The 7,343-nt window shown below is 40.6% G+C and overlaps 1 protein-coding gene across 1 annotated transcript in view; it reads right to left on the reverse strand.

Moving 5' to 3' along the window:
• The window catches only part of LOC117811059 (gamma-aminobutyric acid receptor subunit pi), a 74,791-nt gene extending 68,734 nt beyond the window's left edge, over positions 1-6,057 (reverse strand). The window contains exon 1 of the mRNA XM_034681082.1: positions 5,611-6,057. The gene's annotated coding sequence lies outside the window, so the exon portion shown is untranslated. The remainder of the gene's footprint in view (positions 1-5,610) is intronic.
• Between the last annotated feature and the right edge of the window lie 1,286 nt (positions 6,058-7,343).

Here is a 7,343-nt window from a genome sequence, read left to right on the forward strand (position 1 = left end):
GCTGGTTTTGCATTGCTCTGTTAGAGTGGTTACACGCCAATTTAACCAGACACAGCCTTGGTACAACTGTATCTCCTTTTTCCAGGTCAAAATCCTGCCAACCACACAATGCCATGAGATGCCGTCTGTCATCTATGCTTGTTTACATCAGGGTAGTAAAACATTACAGCATTATGACAGTTGTCATTAACTTAAGCTACAGCTCCTGCAATTGATGAAGGGAGACAGCTTAGATACAACATTTGACCTACAATAAAATAAATATTGATAATTTGTCTAACTGACTGGTGGTTCTGGTGCTGGCTATGAGGGTAACAACTTAATAGTTCAGTCTAAATGCACACATCCCCAGAAGCAACATCCTCTAATACAAGAGAGTAGGTCACTTTGCAATACTGGAGGCTTTTAAAACATCTAGAAGTTGTATGGTTTTGTCTCTTTTGGCCAGCAATATGTTGAGTTGCAGAAGTCAGGGGCAGCCTGAAAACGGCAGAAATTTTTTGTTGAACAATTTGATGTGTAGACTTTATGACAATACGTTGGCAGTATATAATGGCACAATAAGAATTGAGTTCATAGCAAGAGTTCAAAGCCAAGACTCCAGATGACAAGTCGTCAGACCATTTGGAAGAAAAATGTATTTATGAAGTATATGTACTAATAATGCTGGCAGTTTGTAGAGTATCCTGATAATGGCAGGAACTTTTAGAATCAAATGGTTCATAATTTTAAATTAAAAAGCACATAAGCGGTCTTTAACACAGTTTTAAGACTGCTTTTCTCTGAGTAAAAGTAATTACAAGTGGCAAAAAACAGAACAAAACATTTTCCTTTTACAGAGTCCTAGTTTTTCAGACTCTCTTTGGTGGACTCTATTGTCTGTTGAGTGGGCTGCTGACTGAGGTGCCGCTAACAGTCATCTAATGGATGTCATTTCACCATTTTTGTCACGTCTTTTGACTGTGGAAGGTAAGTAGAGATGGTTATCACCCAAACATTCATGCCACTCAGTTTAAAAGGTTTCTTTTTTTATTGACTAAAGAAATGTACTTTCTCCCACAGCAGCTCAAACAATGCTTTGCAGCAGGAAATATTCTCGTGTTCCATCTATACAAGCAAGAAAAAAGAGAAAATAATCTAACTGGCTGATGTTCTTACAAGAAAACAAAGTTTGTAATAGTTTTCAACTTAAAGTTTCCTGTAGTTTCATTGCCTAGCTCTTAACCAGTTTTCACTGGTTTTACCAAGTTCTGTTAGCTTTAAAGAGGCTAAAGTTAGCGAGAGCTACACTGACATCCCTTACTGACGTGCCTTATCCCTTCATGGCATCAGAAACAACTGTTGAAGCATACTGTATGTAACTTCTCTTGGGGGCTTTGGTCATATTTCACATGTAATAACATGTAATCCTTGAAAAGTAAAAGCCCAAGGGAGAACCACTGAAGACACATCTGGACACTATGACAGCCTGAGAATGGCCAATACCAGAAGGACTTATGCCATCAGATAATATTACCAATGACACATGACAGTGTGCAACCGAGCCAAGGCCAGATCCCAAGAGACAAGAACCAGAGAGTGACATAACAGCTGCCAAGATGCACCTGCACCGAAAACCTGGCACATAAACAGAGAGACTCCAAAAGGGGCTCCATCCTATGCTGACTCAATAAGTACCCTCCTGGCTCATCTTAGTTGCATTAGGTTATTATTACTCTGCAAAAACTCAACACTAAACAAGTGTATTTGTCTTATTTCTTTTCAAAAATATCTCATTAGACTTAAAGCCCCTATGGGGACTTTTAAGCTGGTTACAATACAGACTAAAACTAATACCAATGTCTCTTTATAGCCTAACAAAGCAAACACGTCCATCCACATACAGACTGAATATTTTTGTACAAACCTCTGGCAGAAGGTCAAAGTGATTAATAGCTCAATGTTTAGACAGCATTTGTTTACATTTTCCACTGCAAATATTTTCAAGGAGTGATACATTTAAGCATTAAAATCAGCAGAATGAGATTTGTTATTAAAAAATATGACTTCCATATGTATAAGACAAAATCACTACAGAAATAAGAGGTATCACTTTGTCCACAGGCGGCTCCAGGATCAACACAGACTTCCTCACAGGAGCTTTGATGGAAGCCACATTCATGTCCAGATCAGAGTTGTCATGATACTAGGGTTTTGAACTTTGATACGATACTAGTAAAATTCCAACAATATGGATACCTGTTATCAATACCTCAGGGACAAGAAGTCTGGCTCTCATGTATGCTGGACATGTTTCTACTTCTTTTGATGCCATTAAATTTAATCCATCATAATTTTGTCACTTTTGTATAAAAATCTTTCAATACCTTGAGCGCTAACTATCTTAAACAACTGACAAATTATTAAAGTCTTGGAACTATGTAAACTTCATGGTTTCCTCAAAGATATAAATGTCTGAATGTAAAAACTGGAATTGTGATGTATGGTGAGGCAATATCAATGGGCAGAAAGATAGTTTATTGGCGTGATGGATGTCCTGCATGTTCCTGCATGTCTTGTTGTAAAGCAACCTGAGTCTAAAATGTTACTTTTAAAAACAGCACTAGAATATCAAGGAGCAATGAAAATAGAAGTACATCCACAAGGGATCATAAGGTCTGCACCTGCCTCAAGAGATGTGAGTAAACTGACTGAGATGAATCACCGGCCACCCATGCTACTGACACACATCAACGCTCCCATTGAGTTTTCCAGACCACAGAAAGCAGTCAATAAGCAGGTAAAAGAAGCAAACAGAAAATCAATACGGATTGAGACAGCCCAAAAACAAAGACAACAGTGCCACATGTCCGAGAAAACACCAACACTCAGATACCTCAATCTGGGAGAGAGGGGAAAAACACACCCCAAGCTCCAGAGTTCTGGTGATAACAGAGAGCCTTTCCATTATCTCTGCACTTATGTAAATGTCTGTGCCTCTCTGTGTCGGCTGGACTGCCTGTGCTTTGAGGACTCAATCTGAAAGGCAGCTGGCAGATTGTAAAAAAAAAATCAAAATCTGTACCAATTACCTCCCAATCTGTGCTTATTCTGCTGATTACAGGCAGTATCATGTGATAAATATAGTTGGAGGGAATGAGAGGAGGACTCATCATAAGGCTTCACGGAGCATTAGCGTGATTTTAATTAGTTTTTATCAGAGAAGAATCGCAGCAATGCTGGGAGCATGTCTATTGACTTGATAGCTTATCTGTAGCAGAGTTGCTGGAGGAAGGACTTGCAAAAGTAGACATCGAGGTTAGATAAGAACTACAGTTGTTTTGATATGGATACCAGTGCTGGAAATGCCTCTGATTCAGCTGTAAATACAAGATCAGTGTACAGAAGGTACACATGTCATGTCTATGTTTTGATCTTATGCAGTAATTTATTAGACCGGAAGAATCAAATACTTTCACCTGAAATCCGTTCTGCACAGCTTCAAACAACAAGTCACTCTCTGGAGATACTATGACAGTAAGTGCTTACTCCTGTTTCAGGGGTAATTTCATGTAATCTATCATGTGACCACAGTAAACACCAACAGTGCAGTTCAAGTTGAGAATATGAGGTAAATCAGAATTACACTCAGTTGGCAGCTTTGATGCTTTTGCAGACACAGCATATTCAGATGGAATGCCAATGCTAACTTAGTGTGTTCTTATTTGCTGATTTTCAGGGATTTTTATCAGCAGCACCTACGTCGAACAGTGGCCAATGATATGCCACAGTTTTGTGGTCAGGCATGTGCAGGTACACCGGCAGCACATATTGTGGTTGATGACATGCCATCAGAGGGCCAGTGGCATGAGCTTGTTACTAGACCAATGTGAAGTTCATCTCAGGGGTATGCAACTTAACCTCCTGCTGTGTAAATATTTTCCTAACGAAAGTGGAAGGTCACTATCAGGCTGTCCAGTACAGTCCATGTTCCACCTATGATGCATATGAAAATGAATACCAGTGGTCTTGCTTTGAGACATTGTCTGGCATATATGCATACTTTTTTATGTTTCTTAAAATGTAAGTACAACATAGTAAAGAATGTATTTGTTTCTTTTTTTTGTGTGTATTGTATGTATGATTTTCTGGTACCTTTGTAACGGCAGAAAGTAATTTCGTAACCATATCCTTGCCAATATAACAATAACAAGTAAGCTTGTTCCATAAATTTCGTCACAAGAACTTTTGCCTTGATGAAAAACTGTGGATGGCTAATCTGTTGTCATAAACAATAGCAAATATTTACAGGCAGATTTATGACTGGCTGAGACATTGGGCATCACGTAATGATGTAATGATGATAATAGAAATAAAGTGATTCCACATTTCATGGCATGGTCCTTTCAATCTCGCCATCACTAATTTATTCATAAGAGGATCCAACAACTCTATCATTTTTAAGGCTTTAACTGGAGCTGAATTTTCCACAGAGGTCTTCTCTCTCTCTCCAAACCTCACACAGACTGTTTCAATCCAGAAAACATTACCATTAATTGAGATGTTAAGAAAATATTTCTTCATAATTGTTATTCACTTATTTTCTCCCACACTTTAACAGACTGTAAAACTAAACATGAAAAGAAAAATCTGTGGCTTCATTCCTTATATTTTTAATGTTTAAAAAGAGTTTAACCTGAGCAAAGCACTGTCAAGATAGCAATTATATAACACCAGCATAGTAAACATTGAGTGTTTTGTATCATGTTAATGAACTATACTGCCAGATTTACATACCAAATTCAGATATCGACAGGGAGGAAATTGTAAAAGATCATCTCTGATATAAACCATTAAATGTAGAAGGTTACTCTGCTTGTTAATGTCTACATGCTGCAGCCTGTTGGTAAATGCTGATAAATTCTCCATTTATGTCTCCCCGAACATCCACCTCCACCATGCCACCCCGAAGGTCTCCACTTAATCCATTCCTGACCTTCACCTCCTTGTCACTTCGATAACTGTGATGCTTAAAACTACCCCTGTGTCCAATTAAAGGTGTCCTTCATGAGCTGGACCACAATTGGAATACTCCATTGTTGCTCTTGTAGTCTGCGCACTATCTTAAAAAAAATGACTCCTCATGAAGATAAGCAATCAATGGTTAAGTGAAGCAGAAACTTGTTAACCCTCTAACCTTCCTTCACATGCAGAAATAGCATCTTTTATGCGCTGGTGCACCAGCAGCCTGCGCTGGCAGATTTAATTGAAAGCAGCAGAATTTAGGAGGGAGACGCTCACACACGCACACGCACTGAGACGCACGCGTATGCACAAATGCATTTATTTGGCTGTTAAGTAACACCTTGTGAAATCGTTGACTACGCATGAGCATTTAATAGATTCTCGATTAATTTCACTCTTATGAGAAGCATAATGATACGCTTCAAAGTTCAAATTGTCCTCAGAGTTTACCCTGCATCACACGGCACGCTCTCTTCAAAGGCGCGCTTGAGAGAAGACGCGCGACGGAAAGACAACAAACATCTCTAAAACATGAAGCGCAGCAAACACGGTCATCATTTCACACATTAGTCAGTCAGGAAAATGAAGTCAAAACCACAACTTTACCTGTAACTGCAGGTCGTCGCGTGCATGTCACACATGTCAGCGCAATTTGGAAATAAGAGTCCGTAGCGTCAAGCGTTGTCCGTCAGGTTGGTGCGTTGTTGCAAGCGTGACTTCCACCCAGTTAAACCAGCACCTGCTGATCCGCGCGCACATATGCCCGCACAAACAACTGGTTGTGCTCTGTCAGCGGATTCCCATTAACCACTGTGGGCTGGCCGCGCCGCTGCGCAATGACGCACGCCATGGACTCGCAGCTGATTTGGAGTCTCCAAAGCTGTCCAAGATGAATCCCCAAAATATCTGACATGATGCTCTGATCTGCGTTAACCTACCAGTACTGTAAGAGGGGAATATGACGCTTTATCTAACAACTGACATCATGGAGGAGCACTTTCATCAGCCCCTTCACATTAGATACATGCCTCCAGTGGCGTTTAGAGAAGATTTGTTTCAAACAGTCTGCGGGGTTTCACATGTCTTAAACCTGAGTGGAATAATGGAGACTATATTGACACACAACACGTGCACCAATCTATTATTCCATCTCTATTTTGGCACTTGGAAGAAATCAAGTGACAATAATCCTGTCAGTGCACGTTTAACGCTTCGCAGCAGCACTTGGAGCTATTAGACTTTCTAATCAGCTCCACGGGGAAGAAAATAGGTTGCTCTGAATTTCAGGAGAGGGGGCTCAAGATGGTTCTCCTCTGATGGATGGATGGAGCCCGACGCCCTTTCCCACCGGCCTTACTTCTTCCTCTGCCCGCGTGGGTGGACCGGAAACTGTTCACCTCAGGGCGAGTGAGGGGCGGCCAGTCAGGCAGCAGCTGATCCGATCTCAGCTCACATGTGTGCCATAACTGATTGAGCTCAGCGTGTGCTTCGCAGGGCAATAGGTAGTGGGTATAAAGAGACCACCATTCATAACCCCTCGGCTGGCAAAAAAACCCAGCTTCAGTTAAAGCAAAAAGCCAAGATGGTGAGTTCAGCAACCCTGTTTAGCTTCAGCTCCAGGGAGGATGCTCCCCAGCTGACCTCTTTTTGTAGATCAGAACCCAGACCACGTAAATCAGGCACACTGATCTCTTAAATCCTGCATTAGGCCCTCTTCTACACAAGTGTATCACTAAATATGTTTTAATTAACTTGATTTCATAATTGCCAAATCCAGGTTAAACTGAAAATGTCTATACATTTGCGACAGACACTCAAGAAGTAATTTTATCTCGGGAGCTTATTAACTGGATGCATTTGCAAATTCATCCAGCTGTGCCGGTATTGAAGGTTGATGTTTGTTTTAGACGTTGTAGCTATATGACTGCCTAGGGGTCCTGGTATATGCATTACACACAGCTTATGCCTGTTAAAACCAAGCGGCAACCTCCGGCCGTATACGCCCAGAGGAAAATGTTACTGCTGAAGACTTTCTCTTCTAAGTCTCTGGAGACAAAATTGAGATTCTCACTTCAGCCTCATTCAAGTTTCATATTGTTCTCATTCGTTTCTCATTAGTTTCTCCTAAAATTCACTAGGAGAAATAGTTGAGACCATGACATGAGTCTTATTTGAGACTTAAATGAGAGATCTCATTAATGGCTCATTTTCTTCTCTTTTTTAGATATATTTTTAGCCTTTATTTGACAGGACAGCTGAAGAGAGACAGGAAATGTGGGGAGTAGTGAGCAGGGGAAGACATGCAGAAAATGTTTAACCGGCCAGGAATTGAACCGGCG

The sequence above is a fragment of the Notolabrus celidotus genome, chromosome 4 (genome assembly GCF_009762535.1).
Source record: "Notolabrus celidotus isolate fNotCel1 chromosome 4, fNotCel1.pri, whole genome shotgun sequence".
Classification (NCBI taxonomy): domain Eukaryota; kingdom Metazoa; phylum Chordata; class Actinopteri; order Labriformes; family Labridae; genus Notolabrus; species Notolabrus celidotus.